The sequence below is a fragment of the Stegostoma tigrinum genome, chromosome 18 (genome assembly GCF_030684315.1).
Source record: "Stegostoma tigrinum isolate sSteTig4 chromosome 18, sSteTig4.hap1, whole genome shotgun sequence".
Taxonomy (NCBI): Eukaryota; Metazoa; Chordata; class Chondrichthyes; order Orectolobiformes; family Stegostomatidae; genus Stegostoma; species Stegostoma tigrinum.
The window spans coordinates 62857476-62872226 of record NC_081371.1 but is presented as its reverse complement, the minus strand read 5'-3'; the positions used below and the strand labels follow the sequence as shown (position 1 = coordinate 62872226).

Genomic DNA, 14751 nt, shown 5'->3' with positions numbered 1-14751 from the left:
ATGGAGCCAGTAAGTAGGATTGGGGGAGTTGGATGGAGCCAGTAAGTAGGATTGGGGGAGTTGGATGGAGCCAGTAAGTAGGATTGGGGGAGTTGGATGGAGCCAGTAAGTAGGATTGGGGGAGTTGGATGGAGCCCTGAAGCCATAGTCATGATGGCTGCTGCTGTGACTGAATCCATTAGTTATCATTCCAGTGAGCCTGTGCTGGAATATCATGTACACAACAGGCCCCAAGTAATGTGAGTATTCAGCTTTTGCAACACACAACTGACTGTTTAACGTAGTCTTCCATGCAGTAGAACATGGAGGACTGTCCCAAGGAAGGCTACTACGTGCATCACAAACCACGATGAGGAAATCATAAGTGTAGAGGCATCCTTAGAACTTTGTCCACAAACCTTCATTCTTCCTCTTCCCTCTCCACCCCCAAAAATCAGATGAGGCAATGGCGTAGTCATATTATTGCTGGACTGTTAATCCAGAACCCACGTAATGTTCTGGAGTTCACATCCCACCATGCAGATCGTGGGATTTGAACTCAATAGAAAAAAGTCTGATTGTGAATTCGTTATTGAGAATAACATGATTAATGAGGTGGTCACACCACGGGTAAGGATTACACAGACAGAAAGGTTTGGTTGACCATCAGACAAAGTCCAAGGCTCAGGAGGGAAATGCAGGAGCACCCTGTGGTCATCCCCCTCTCAAACAGATATACCACTTGGGATACTGTTGGTGGGGTGACTTTGCGGAAAAGCAGCATCAGCCAAGCTCATGGCATCACGGTGGCTGTACAGCACAGGAGGGGAGGAAAACCAGCAGCAGGGCTGTAAAAATAGTGTCTTCAGTAGTCAGGGGTACGGATGGATATTTCTGTGGCCGCAGGCATGAATTCAGAATGTTGTCTCCCTGGTGCCAGGGATTCTTTGGAGCACCTGCAGAACATTTTGGTGTGGGAGTGGAAACACCCAGTGGTCTTGGTACACATAGATACCAATGATATGAACAAACAAAGGGATGAGGACCTGAAAACGTCCTGTGTAGAACGCCCTGCCTGCCAGTGTAGTTAACTCAGCCACATTAGGGGCATTTAAACAGTCCTTGGATAAGCATATGGATAATGACGGCATAGTGTAGGGGGATGGGCTTAGATTAGCTCACAGGTCGGTGCAACATCGAGGGCCGAAGGGCCTGTTCTGCACTGTATTGTTCTATGTTCTCTGTTCTACAACTGAATACAGAAGGTTAGAAGATAAATTAAAATGCAGCTCCTCAACTACAGTAATCTTATGATTGGCCAGTGCCATATGCTAGCAAGAGCAGAAATAAGAGGATAGATGAGATAAATGCATGGTTGGAGAAATAGTCTACCAGGAAGGGGTTTAGATTCTTGAGGTGTTGGGTTGATTTCCGGGGAAGGTGGGACCTGATGGTTTGTACCGAGACAGCTGAGACAGATATCCTTGGTGGGGGGGCTTTTGCTAATTCTATTGGTGAGGTTTTAAACTAGAATCGCAGGGGGATGGGAACCGAAGTGTAGACTCTGAGTCAAATTCAGATCAGGAAACAGGAGGTAGAACATCAGTTAGTAATGTCTTTGCAAGTTGCTGACGACAAACAAAGCGAGGGTTAAAACGGACTAGAAAAAGTAATTGATGAGGTTGAGCTGCTTATACTTGAATGCAAGGAGAAATTCAAACTGAGCAGATGAATTAAAGGCACAGATAGACAGATGGTAGCACAATGCCGTGGCTAGAACAGAAACCTGGTTAAAATAAGGGTTTATTTGGCAGCTCGATATCCTTGGATTTAAAGTTTCCAAGCAATATGACAAAAAAGGAGGGGGGAGGGTAGCAGTATTGGTTCAAGAATCAATTTCAGTTGTGAGAAGGGATGATATACGAAACAGGCAAATCAGTGAGGCTTTATGGGTTGAGTTGAGGAGTTTAAAAAAAAGGGGGCAGTTACACAACTAGGAGAATACAACGGAGACCCAGTTGTGGGAGGGAGAGAGAAGAACATATATTAGACAAATTTCTGCTTGTAGGAATAGGTAGGCAATAATTGTAATTCTGTCCCTATTTCTTATGAACAGTAGGAGACATAGCTATCCTAAGATCATAAAATGTGAGGCTGGATGAACACAGCAGGCCAAGCAGCATCTCAGGAGCACAAAAGGTGAAACGTCAGCTTTTGTGCTCCTGAGATGCTGCTTAGCCTGCTGTGTTCATCCAACCTCACATTTTATGATCCTGGATTCTCCAGCATCTGCAGTTCCCATTATCTCTATCCCAATTTCAGTTGGCTTTCAAATAATAGGGGCATTATGGTTGAAAAATTCCTGGACTGTGCCCAGGAATTTTTTTATTTAAGCAACGTGACCAGCTCAACAAGAGAAGATGCAATTCTGGGCAAGTGGGTAAAGCCTCTAAGGTTTTGGAGTAGATCTGTAGCTCAGTTGTGGGTGTTGAGGTTGGTTGGCTCGCCAGGCTGGTTTGTTGTTCCCCAGACGTTTCGATACCATCGGTAACATCCTCCACGTAGCCTCTGATGAAGCATCGGTGTGTTTTCCTGCCTGGTTTTTAAATTCTGGGGTCCATTGCGATGGATTGCCTCACTTCTGGATTTCCACCGTAGTGGAATGTATATGGGGTCAAGTTTAATGTGTTTATTAATGACCTGCTTTGTGGTGTGGAGTGCCGTGTTTCCAGGAATTCTCGTGCCTATCTCTGCCTAGCCTGTTCCAGGATCAGCGTCAGAAAGATTCTATACGCCCCGACATACTCATCACACTACGCTACATCAGGAGCACATTAGAACTCACCACAGGACTTCTATGACCACTGGGCATCAGAGTGGCACACAAACCCACATCAACCCTATGACAAGTGCTCACCCAAACTAAAGACCCACTCCCCGCCCATGGACAGGACCAATGACATCTGTAAGATCCCCTGCAGAGACTGCGAGAAACACTACATCGGACAAACAAGAAGGAAACTAACAAGAGCACTTGAACACCATCTGGCTACAAAAAGACACGTCCAATACTCACTCATCTCAATCTACATGGACAAAGAGAACCGCCACTTCAACTGGGACAACACCAAGATCCTGGGACAGGTGAGGGAGAGGCAAACACAAGAATTCCTGGAAGCATGGCACTCCACGAAGCAGGCTATTAATAAACACATTGGACTCGACCCCATATATATTCCACTATGGACGACACCTGGAAGTGAGGCAACCCATCGCAATGGACCCCAGAGTTTAAAAACCAGCTGGGAAAACACACTGACGCTTCATCAGGTCTGCACTGGTGATGTTACCAAGCACGGTAACAAAACATCTGCGGAACAACAAACCAACTCGGTGAGCCTACCAACCACAACAAGTGGGTAAGGTGACGGAGGGCAACCATATTGGAGATCGTGACTGCAAGTTGGTTCGAAAAACTTTTCACTGGGGGAGGGCAGATTTTACAAAGGTGAGGAGTGATTTGATAGAGGTGGACTGGACATGACTGCTAAAGAATAAATCAGTGGTTAAACCAGTGAGAGGCTGGAAAAAGTGAAATCTTTGGGGCACAAAGCAGAAATCTCCCCTCCAAAAATTAGAATGGTACTGCCAAATCTAAACTCAAGTTGTCTGGAAAAATACGTGGGCAGATTAACCAGAAAAAGAAAGCTTCTGATCATCATAAAAAGTCAGTATGGCATACGACCTACAGGAGTATAGAAAATGAGAGATCAAGTAAACAAAAAATAAGGAAATCAAAGAGAGGGCATGAATAAGTGATAATGGGAACTGCAGATGCTGGAGAATCCAAGATAACAAAGTGTGAAGCTGGATGAACACAGCAGGCCAAGCAGCATCTCAGGAGCACAAAAGCTTGAGTGCAAAAGCTTTAGCTTGGCCTGCTGTGTTCATCCAGCTTCACACTTTTTTATTCATGCCCTCTGATAACAATAGCAAGGAAGATAAAGGAAAACTCAAGGGTATTTGATAGTGAAGGAAAAAGTGGGACCTAGCAGAAAGGACCTTAAACATAGAACATGGAACAGTACAGCCAGTACAGGCCCTTGGACCCACAATGTTGTGCTGACCTATTATCCTACTAATATCAGTCTACCCTGCATACCCTGCATTTTACTATCCATGGTGTTAGGGATGAGTATTTTTGAGAACTCTGTAAATGGACAGCGCCACCATGACATTTATCGAAGGAGTTGGTGTAAACTTATAGTCCTGTGTGGAATAGTTCTCCTGGTACTGGCACTTGTTCTTGCCTGGCTCCCCACTCATTTTTCTGATCACAGTGATCAAATATTTGTGACCATTGTTACAACTACAAACTCATTGTTTATGGGTCTAAACAGTGTAGAGAGGAAGGTGGCAAATACGGCAACCCCTGAAGCAGATGAAGCCGAGTCAGTTGCTGCACTTGTTGAACTTAAGTGGAGATGCAAAGGACGTGAGGGAAGAATTTTAAATGAATTTTTAGCCTCCATATTCACAAAGGGAATGAGTAATGTGGATATAGTAATCAAAGAGGAGCAGTGTGAAATATTGAATAAAATAATCATAACAACAAGAGAAGTGTTAGAACAGGTGGAATCCTTGAGAGTGGATACGTCACCAGGCTGGATGGATTGTTCCCTGGGCCCTTGAAGAAGGTCAAGGAGGAAATAGCAGATGCTCTGAGGATTACTTCCCAATCATCATTAGACACAGGTGAGGTGTCGGAGGACTGTCAGAAAACAACTATGGTTCTGTTGTTTTAAAAAGGTACAAAGGAAACATCCAACGATTACAGGTAATTAGCCTTACTTCAGTGATTGGCAAATTGTTAGAATCAATCCTGAGAGATAGGATAAACTGTCACTTGGAAAGGCATGGACAAGTCAGTTCAGGGAAGGTCATGCCATACAAATTTGATTGAATTCTTTGAGAAGGTGACAAGGTGGGTCATTGAGAGTAGTACAGTTGATGGTTGTTCCCTTGGATTTTTGGAAGACATTTGACGAGGTTCCACATGGTAGACAGGTCAAAAAAAGTAATAGCCCATGGGATGCAGAGGGTATCCAATGCTGGCTCAGTAACAGGAAGCAAAGAGTGGTGGTCGATGGCTGTCCTTGCAAATGGAAAGCTGTTTCAAGTGGTTTTCCACATGGGTCAGTGTTGGGACCCCTGCTTTTTGTTTTGTGAATTAATGGGGAGGACTTGAACGTGTGGATCACAATCAGGAAATTGGCTGTGCATGCACAGTTTAGAGGATAGCTGTCAGCTCCAAAATGTGGAATGGCAGAATGGAGTTCAACTCTGTGTGTGAGTTAACGTATTGCGGGACGTCAAACAGTAACTGAGATACAGGCTACTAGACTAGGTGGGATTGAGGTTCACACGGAAGAGGTATTAGAAATCCTTCAGAGGGTGAAGATAGAAAAGTCCCCTGGGCCGGATGGAATTTATCCTCTGATCCTCTGGGAAGCCAGGGAGGAGATTGCCGAGCCTTTGGCATTGATCTTTAACTCATCATTGTCTACAGGAATAGTGCCAGATGACTGCAGGATAGCAAATGTGGTTCCCCTATTCAAGAAGGGGAGTAGAGACAACCCTGGTAATTATAGACCAGTGAGCCTTACCTCAGTTGTTGGTAAAGTGTTGGAAAAGGTTATAAGGGATAAGATTTATAATCATCTAGAAAAGAATAAATTGATTACGGATAGTCAGCACAGTTTTGTGAAGGGAAGGTCATGCCTCACAAACCTTATTGAGTTCTTTGAGAAGGTGACCAGACAGGTAGATGAGAGTAAACCGGTTGATGTGGTGTATATGGATTTCAGCAAGGCGTTCGATAAGGCTCCGCACAATAGGCTACTGTACAAAATGCGGAGGAATGGAATCGTGGGAGATATAGCAGTTTGGATCGGAAATTGGCTTGCTGAAAGAAGACAGAGGGTGGTAGTTGATGGGAAATGTTCATCCTGGAGACCAGTTACTAGTGGTGTGCCGCAAGGGTCGGTGTTGGGTTCACTGCTGTTTGTCATTTTTATACATGATCTGGATGAGGGCGTAGAAGATGGGTTAGTAAATTTGCAGACGACACTAAGGTTGGTGGAGTCGTGGATAGTGACGAAGGATGCTGTAGGTTGCAGAGAGACATAGATAAGCTGCAGAGCTGGGCTGAAAGGTGGCAAATAGAGTTTAATGCAGACAAGTGTGAGGTGATACACTTTGGTAGGAGTAACCGGAAGGCAAAGTACAGGGCTAATGGTAAGATTCTTAGTAGTGTAGATGAGCAGAGAGATCTCGGTGTCCACGTACACAGATCCTTGAAAGTTGCCACCCAGGTTGACAGGGCTGTTAAGAAGGCATACAGTGTTTTAGTTTTTATTAACAGAGGGATCGAGTTCCGGAACCAAGAGGTTATGGTGAAGCTGTACAAAACTCTGGTGCGGCCGCACTTGGAGTATTGCGTACAGTTCTGGTCACCGCATTATAAGAAGGATGTGGAAGCTTTGGAAAGGGTGCAGAGGAGATTTACTAGGATGTTGCCTGGTATGGAGGGAAGGTCTTACAAGGAAAGGCTGAGGGACTTGAGGCTGCTTTCGTTAGAGAGAAGAAGGTTGAGAGGTGACTTAATTGAAAGATATAAAATAATCAGAGGGTTAGATAGGGTGGATAGGGAGAGCCTTTTTCCTAGGATGGTGACGGCGAGCACGAGGGGGCATAGCTTTAAATTGAGGGGTGAAAGATATGGGACAGATGTCAGAGGTAGTTTCTTTACTCAGAGAGTAGTAAGGGAATGGAACGCTTTGCCTGCAACGGTCGTAGATTCGCCAACTTTAGGTACATTTAAGTTGTCATTGGATAAGCATATGGACGTACGTGGAATAGCGTAGGTTAGACGTGCTTGAGATCGGTATGACAGGTCGGCACAACATCGAGGGCCGAAGGGCCTGTACTGTGCCGTAATGTTCTATGTACCCGCAAGTACACAATAAATGGGAATAATGAAGTGGGAGATGTTGGTGTGCACATGCATTGATCCCTAAAGGTAGTAGTACAGGTAGGTAAGGTTGTAAAGGAGGAATATGTAATGCTCCTGTTCATTGGCAGAGGTATAGAATTCAAAAGTAGGGATATAAAGATGAAACTGTATTAGACACCGATGATGCCACTACTGGAGTATTATGTGCAGGTCTGGTCATCAAATCATGTTAAGGACGTAATTACTCTTGATAGAGAGAGAGTACAGAGAAGATTGACTAATGTGTTGCTAGAACTGGAGAATTGTCACTACGAGGAGAGATTGGAGAGGTTGGAGTTGTTTTTCTTGACACAGACAAGGCTGTGGGCTGACGTGATTGAGGTACACACACTTGGAATATTGTGTCCAGTTCTGGTCGCCCTATTATAGGAAAGATGTGGAGGCTTTGGAGGGGGTGCAAAGGAGGTTTACCAGGATGCTGCCTGGACTGGAGGGTTTGTCTTATGAGGAGATGTTGACTGAGCTCGGACTTTTCTCTCTGGAGAGAAGGAGGAAGAGAGGTGACCTGATCGAGGTGTACAAGGTGATGAGAGCGCATGGAATAGTTTACCAGTGGTAGTCGTGGAAGCGGAGTCATTAGTGACATTTAAGCGACTGCTGGACATGCACATGGACAGCAGTGAATTGAGGGGAATGTAGTTTAGGTTATTTTATTTTTGGATTAGGAATATTCCACAGCACAACATCGTGGGCCGAAGGGCCTGCACTGTGCTGTACTTTTCTATGTTCTATGTTCTAGGAACACAAAATTTTGGGGGGTAGAAATAGACTATGCAGGAGGGACCTGTTTTCCTTGGCAGAGAGTTCAAAACATGATCCGAGTTAAGTGGCAGAAGGATTAGAGGGGATTTGAGGAAAAATGTTTTTACACAGAGGGTGGTGGGTGTGTGGAGACAGAGAGCCTAACCCCTTTTAAAAGGTGTGTAGATCTGCACATTAAAGGCTGTTAGTTGCAGGTCTGTGGGCCACGTGCAGGAAAATGAGATTCGACGGGGCATCTTGATGTCTTTGTGTCAACGTGGACAAGATGGGCCAAATGGCCCTGTTCTGTGCTGCATCATTTCTGTGGTTCGACCAAGGTGATAACACGCCACAAATGTCATTAACTGTTTTTGTTTTTTTTAATGTATTGAGCTGGCACTCAGATAGCAATGCCATATCTATTTGTGTGCTGTAAGGCAACATGCCTTATCAAAGGGTGTGCTAACCTTCTGTCCTTTCACACTGGGATTGTCAAGATTGTTATTGCGAGTCGATGGTTCACTGTGCAAACAAACGTATAACCAATCACATGAAATGAACTGTTTATTCCTTGTGAAAATGATCAAGAAATAAGACCAATGCTTAATCTCTTGGCCTTGTACTCTGATCCAGTTACCTCCTTGTTTTAACTGGTCCTCAAGGAGCTGGAGAGAATACATTAAAACCTGAGACAGATTCTTGAATTATCGGGGGAATTCTGCAGAGCACATGAGAATGTGGAGTTGAGGCCAAGTTTGGATCAACCATCATCTTATTCAGTAATGGAGCAGGCTTGAGGACTGTATGGCCTGCACTTATTTGTTCTGTTTTTATAGTAATGTTGGAGATGGTTGCAATGTTAACAGAAGTGTCAATGTTGTGCTGCTATCTAAAGACAAATGCTGGTCCAGATGCTGGGGAATGGTGTCTTTCAAAATATTGCTTTTGTGTTTGGATCTCTGTAAGAGGGCAAACACTTTTTCAGTTTGATGTCACACCTAAATATGCAGTGCTCCCTCAGCTATTGCACTGCAAGTGTCAACCTAGATTTTGTTCTTAAGTTTCAGGAGCAAATCTTTCAACCCACAACTTTCTGCTTGGGAAACATGAGTGCTGCCCAGTAGTGTGCGGTACTGGATTGTTGCTGGTAGCCAAGAAGCAGTTGTGGAGAGCCAGAGTCTGGACAAATACATTGTGCATTTAAAGAGGATTGCCAGACATACAAAAAAGAACAAGGAAGGATTAGGCCTAAAAGAGCGACTTGCATATTAATACTTTATCTGCTGTTAGAGTAAAGATGCTCCTGGATTAGCATGACTTCAAAGCAAGGCTGGATAATCATTGATGCTGCCATCTGCTATGCTTAACAGTCAGCCTTGTAAAAAAAAGTTTTCTTTTAAACTTTTACCAAAGTCCTTATGTAGAAAAACATAGTATTGCAGATGTCTATCAGCCAATTAGTTAAACACCAAATAGAAACAGACAGCAACTTTGAGAAAGAGTTGGCCTCTCACTTGGATAATCTTTTGTGAGATCATCATGAATCTATTGAAAGGCTATTGACTTTGAAGAGTTATCTGAACAATAAAACTTGGATTTCTCAAGTTTGTACATTTTCTGTTGCAAGTTCTGAAATATTTTCAAGATGATAGTTAAGGTTTTGAAGCAGTCGGTATGAAGTACCTTTAATCTCAATGAGCTTTTTAAAGTGCATCGTTGATTTGCAGGAAAACATGGCAATCCACAAAGGGAGCAATTAGGAAAAGTGACTAACCCCCTCTGATCAGTGAGGGATACACAATAAATGTTGGCATTTGTTAGCAACACCCACATCCCAAGCATGAATACATATTTGAACTAACACATGAAGCACAGTGTGTCAAATAAGATGCAGTCTTTGTTTAAATGAGGGCACGGTACACAGTGCAGAAGATGCAATAAAGTACATCCGTATTCTTGGATGGTGTCGGAACTGAGGCTCAGAACAGGTTGGGGCTGCATACTTCAGAAAAGACTGAGATGACCTGTGTTATAGGTCTTAAAATTAAAAATGGGTTAGAGAGAGAATTTGAGGAACTAGATGTTTCGTCAGATGTTGGGAGAGAGCATAAAGTGTAAATTTCAACATAAGTGGCATAATATATTGAAGAATGGCTGGATAAAAATGAGGAAGGACAGATAGAAATATCTGCTGAGAGAATTTAATGGAGAAAGATGGGAGAAAGTTTGTGAAGAATATTAGCGTGGGCGAGTTGGTCTGAATATCCTGATTGTCTGCTGTAGATGTAATCTGAACTGTTAGTAATGATCTGACACTGTCAACATCTGGAGGAGGCAGAGAGGGGAATCATCATTTACAACAAGGTCATTTTGAACAGTCACACGATTAGCTATGAATCAAGTAAACCTGTTGGATAATAACCTGGTGGTGTGTGATTTTTGACCTTGTCCACCCCAGTCCAACACCAGCAACCTCCACATCATGACAACCAGTTATCAGAACAGGTCCAAAATTAGAGAATCTATTGCTGAGTGGATGCCCTTCTGACTCCTCGCAACCTTTCCATCATTTACAAAGCACAAGTCGGGAGTGTGATAAAATGTTCCCCACTTGCCTGGATGGGTGCAGCTCCAACAACACTTGTTTGTAACCATCCAGGATAAATTGGCCCATATAAATAGCGCCCCATCACCATTCAGTTCCTTTAACACTGTCACATAATTACAATGTATGTTAGCTACAAGATACAATGCAGTAGGTGGTGCCTGCTGCCCATGTCCTTCTAGATGGTAATGGTCACGGGTTTGGCAGGTACTGTTGGGAGGAGCATTTCTGCAGTGCATCTTACACATGGTACATGCTGCTGCTCCTGTGCATTGGTAATGGAGGGTGGGGTTGATGGGAGGTGGAGTGAATGTTGAAGGATGAAGTGCCAATTAAGTGGACTGCCTTCATGCTTTGCATGCTCAATGATGTCAAGTTTAAGTGTCGGTGGAGCTGTGCTCAGCCAGGCAAGCAGGGAGTATTCCATCAAACCCCTGTCTTGGAAGTGAAAGACAGGTTTTGAGAAGTCAGGTAGTGAGTTACATTTACAGGATTCCTGGCCTCTGCCTGCACTGATATGGCTGGTCCAGTTCAATTTCTGTTCAGTGGGAAGCCCCCAGGATGTTTACAGTGGGTAATTCAGTGATGGCTATGTCATTAATTGTCATGGATGATGTTAGATTATCTCTTGCTGGGTGTGTAATTTCCTGTGACTTGTATGCTTGAAGTGTTCCTTCCTGTTCAGCCCAAACCTGGATATTGTCCATGCTGCAGTATCTGTGAATGATGGAATTGTGAATGGTGCTGAACATTGTCACTTCAGTGAACATTGCCACTTCTGACTTTATGACAGAGGGAAAGTAATTGATGCAGTTGATGGTTGGGCTTGAATTCTCCTTACCTGACGTAGAGTGCATTTTTGAAATTGTAATCTCTGGTTTGTTATGAACTTATGATTTGTTGCCATCTGCTCTCTGTCTGTGAGATTTGTAGATGACATGTTGCAGGAGTGGATCTTCATTTTCAGTTGCTTTATAAGGGAGTGCATGCTGGTATCTTTTGGCTCGAAAGTTTAGATATAATGGATTTGATTATTTATCTTTGAATTGTTTTTCATTTGTTTGAAACTGTTAACATTGTGAAAAGCATAACTTGTTATTTGTGTGCATCTTTGATTGTGGACTCAAATTGGAAATGAAAAGTTTATAAAACCAAGTGTTATCGAGGGATTGCTGCACCTTTTAAAAGAATGTAATGTGACTCATTGTAAGTGCTGTTTATACAGCTGCTTGTTCAAGCAGGGGTGCAAGGTTTGTGGATGAACTGGAGCCAAGGGCTGTCATCAAATGGAGATTCAGTTTGTGCATCTGTGAGCAGTTATTGATGTCGAAGTCTCTCTGCCTACCAACAACTCAATGATTCTCTGGTAGCTAAACAGCTTGGGACTGTGAGCAAGATAGAAGCCATCAGATCTTGACCAGTTGGTGACCTTTCTTTGTGTTCTTCAGTAAGAACTGCTTGAAGCTTAAAGAAAACCCCTTCATTTTCCCTTCGACATTTGTTGTAAGCTATAACTTTTATAAAATGTCTCTGTTATTATTTAAATGTGAATCAGAGAAACATAGAAAATAGAAACCAGAGTAGGCCCTTGTGCCCTTAGAGCCTGCTCCACCATTCAATATGATCATGGTAAATCTGAGCCATTCATTTAAATTGTGTATAACTAGGGCCCAAGTACTGATCCAAGCAGTACATGACAGAAACAAGTATTGTCTCAACATCTGTGCAATGCTGATATTCAATAATAATTTTCGGTTAATCAATGCAACAAAAATGTGATTGGTTTGAACCTAAAGCAATGTGGTTTATTCAGCTCAGGTTAGCTGAACAATATGGAAGGAAAGCATTTATGATTAGAATAAAAGCAAGAAAATTCAACCACTCAGAAAGGAACTCTGCTCCTTGTATCTGAATAAACTGAAGAAAGAATCCCTCAGAGATGAATGCGTTCACCCTCAATGACTGTGATAGTATATGGGATTGAACTGTGTAGTTCTGTGAATGAGGTTTTGTCCCTTCTAGATTCCAGTACTAATTCCGGGCAGTAGGATGGGATATACTGCTTTGGAAAGGCTTGGGGACGGGTGAGGTCTGTTGGGTGTGGGAGAGACCGCGAAGATAACTCACTGTCTGTGCAACTGTACATTCCTGACCTCTAGTTGGATGATAAGAGATTAGGAGAGGGTTTGACAATACAGCTCCTCAAGGTGAGAGCAGAGAGATTTAAAAAGATATGAGGGGCAAATATTTTACACAGAAGGCAGTTTGCATGTGGAAGGCACTTCCTGAGGAAATGATGAATATGGATATAATGGCAACATTTAAAAAACACTTTGGTAAGTACGTGAATAGGAAAGGTTTGGAGGGATCTGGGCCAGGAGCAGATAGATGGGACTAGTTTAGTTTGGGATGATGTTTGACCAGGACTGGTTGGACCAAAGGGTCTGTTTCCATGCTGTATGATTTTATGACTGTATGACCATTCCGCATCCTGTCCGATCCTCCAACTCCACACCACTTTCAATTGTATTTTCTCCCAATTCTTTGTGCCCCAAATTTTATCAATCCCAACCTTGAATATACTCAGCAATTGAGCAGACACAGGAATAGCGAATTCCTAACATTGTGAGTAACAAAGTTTCTCCTCATCTCAGTCCTAAATGGTCAACTCTGTGTTTGACATTGTCCAGCTGTGTGACCATGTGTTCTACCTTCTGCAGTTAGTGGGAAGCAGCCAGTCTGCGCAGACACTGTCAACCTCCTTCAAGACTTTTTCCCTTTCAATGAGATCACCACCCTTTCTTCCAAACTTCAGAGAAACTATATCTGTTCCATTTGACCCCTTCACAAAGCTGAGGGGTGCTCAGGACCCTGGTATGGGGTGGGGGAAAGAAATCACATTTTCATGACTGCCCTTCAAACACTTGATAAACGTGTAGACGCATTGAGAAGGAAGCACAGTGACAGAGAGAGCACGTCATAGGGAAACAACAGGCTGTTAGAACGAGCCCAGTGACCGAGACAAAGCTGCAAGCCTCAGAATGGAAGGCACTTACATTCCCAGAATTGCTACGCCTTCCTCTTCATGCAGTCATTTAGAAAGCAGATTACCTGATGTGGGGTGTGATGTTACTTAATAAGCAGTTTCATCAATCAAACATTTCAGGTAATCATTAAATTGTTGGTAACACAAATGCTGAGACCATTTAACATCATGTCTATATTGCCTTTCTGAATGTGCTGTCCAATTTGTTCCACTGCCATACTCTTTGCTGATGTTCCAAATTCAAACCTTTCCCCAATTTTATTTTGGAAGCTATAACTGAATCTGTTTCCACTGCTATTAGACCTGATTTTATTTTCGTGTGTACCTGAATACAAGAAAACAGGAATACATTGAAAATTATAGAGATTTTTGGCTCTTGGTCAGATAGCGTATTCAGTTTAAGCTTCTCACCCTTTTTTTCCAAATCTTACTTGGCTCTCTCATCTTTATCTCTGTGATATGAAGTACTACACCCTGACTCCATTTTAACTGCTTCACCATTGGTGACCATGCCTTCAGTTGCTTCTCTGCTTCATTACTTCACTTTTCTCCGATAAGACTCTCCTTAAAATCTATCTCCTTGGTCAAGCTTTGTTGGCACAACATTGAGGGCCGAAGGGCCTGTACTGTACTGTAATGTTCTATGTTAACTGTCATAATAGCTCCTTGTGGCTCAGTTTGAAATTTTGTTTGAGCATATTTGCAGTTACACAGTTTGGGACATTTTACCTTGTGAAAGGGGACTTGTAAATACAGATAGCTAATACCAACCTGGTGAACTGTCGCTGCCTCTTTTCTTGTCGGTATTGTTAATTGTTCTAAATCCCACACTTAGCTCTTTTTTTTTAAATCCTTCATGCAATGGTACTTCAACAACGTGAAATATTTCATTTTTGAAATAAAGCAATAGAATCCTAGAAGCTGAAGTGTTTTTGTTTGGAGAGTATGGGAGTGTGGCATTGAGGTAGGACATTGGTATAATCATGTTGAATGGCGGAGTGGGCTCACTGGGCCAAATGGCCTACCTTTGTTATTTTCTATGTTTCAGGTAGAGAAAAAGATTTGGGAGGTTCCAGGGTGCTGTTATACTGCTTGATCCATCTTTAAATCTTACATTATAAGGAATCAACCTATGCCATTGCAATGGGTCCCTGATTTTTGGGGTCCAGTGGTCGATATTCTGAGATAGAAAAGTGTTGATGAACTTTATCAATTAACTCAACAGTTGATATAGAGAAGGTAAAGGAGAAAAGGAAATGTTAGTAACAGAGAGATCACCACAAAATTTGTATTGCACTCAGTTGA

General features: G+C 42.9%; 1 protein-coding gene and 1 pseudogene across 1 annotated transcript in view; one reads left to right on the top strand and one right to left on the bottom strand.

Moving 5' to 3' along the window:
* Positions 1-14751, top strand: part of zdhhc17 (zinc finger DHHC-type palmitoyltransferase 17) — a 134397-nt gene that overhangs the window by 15409 nt on the left and 104237 nt on the right. The window lies entirely within an intron of this gene.
* Positions 8177-8279, bottom strand: LOC125461171 (U6atac minor spliceosomal RNA; annotated as a pseudogene).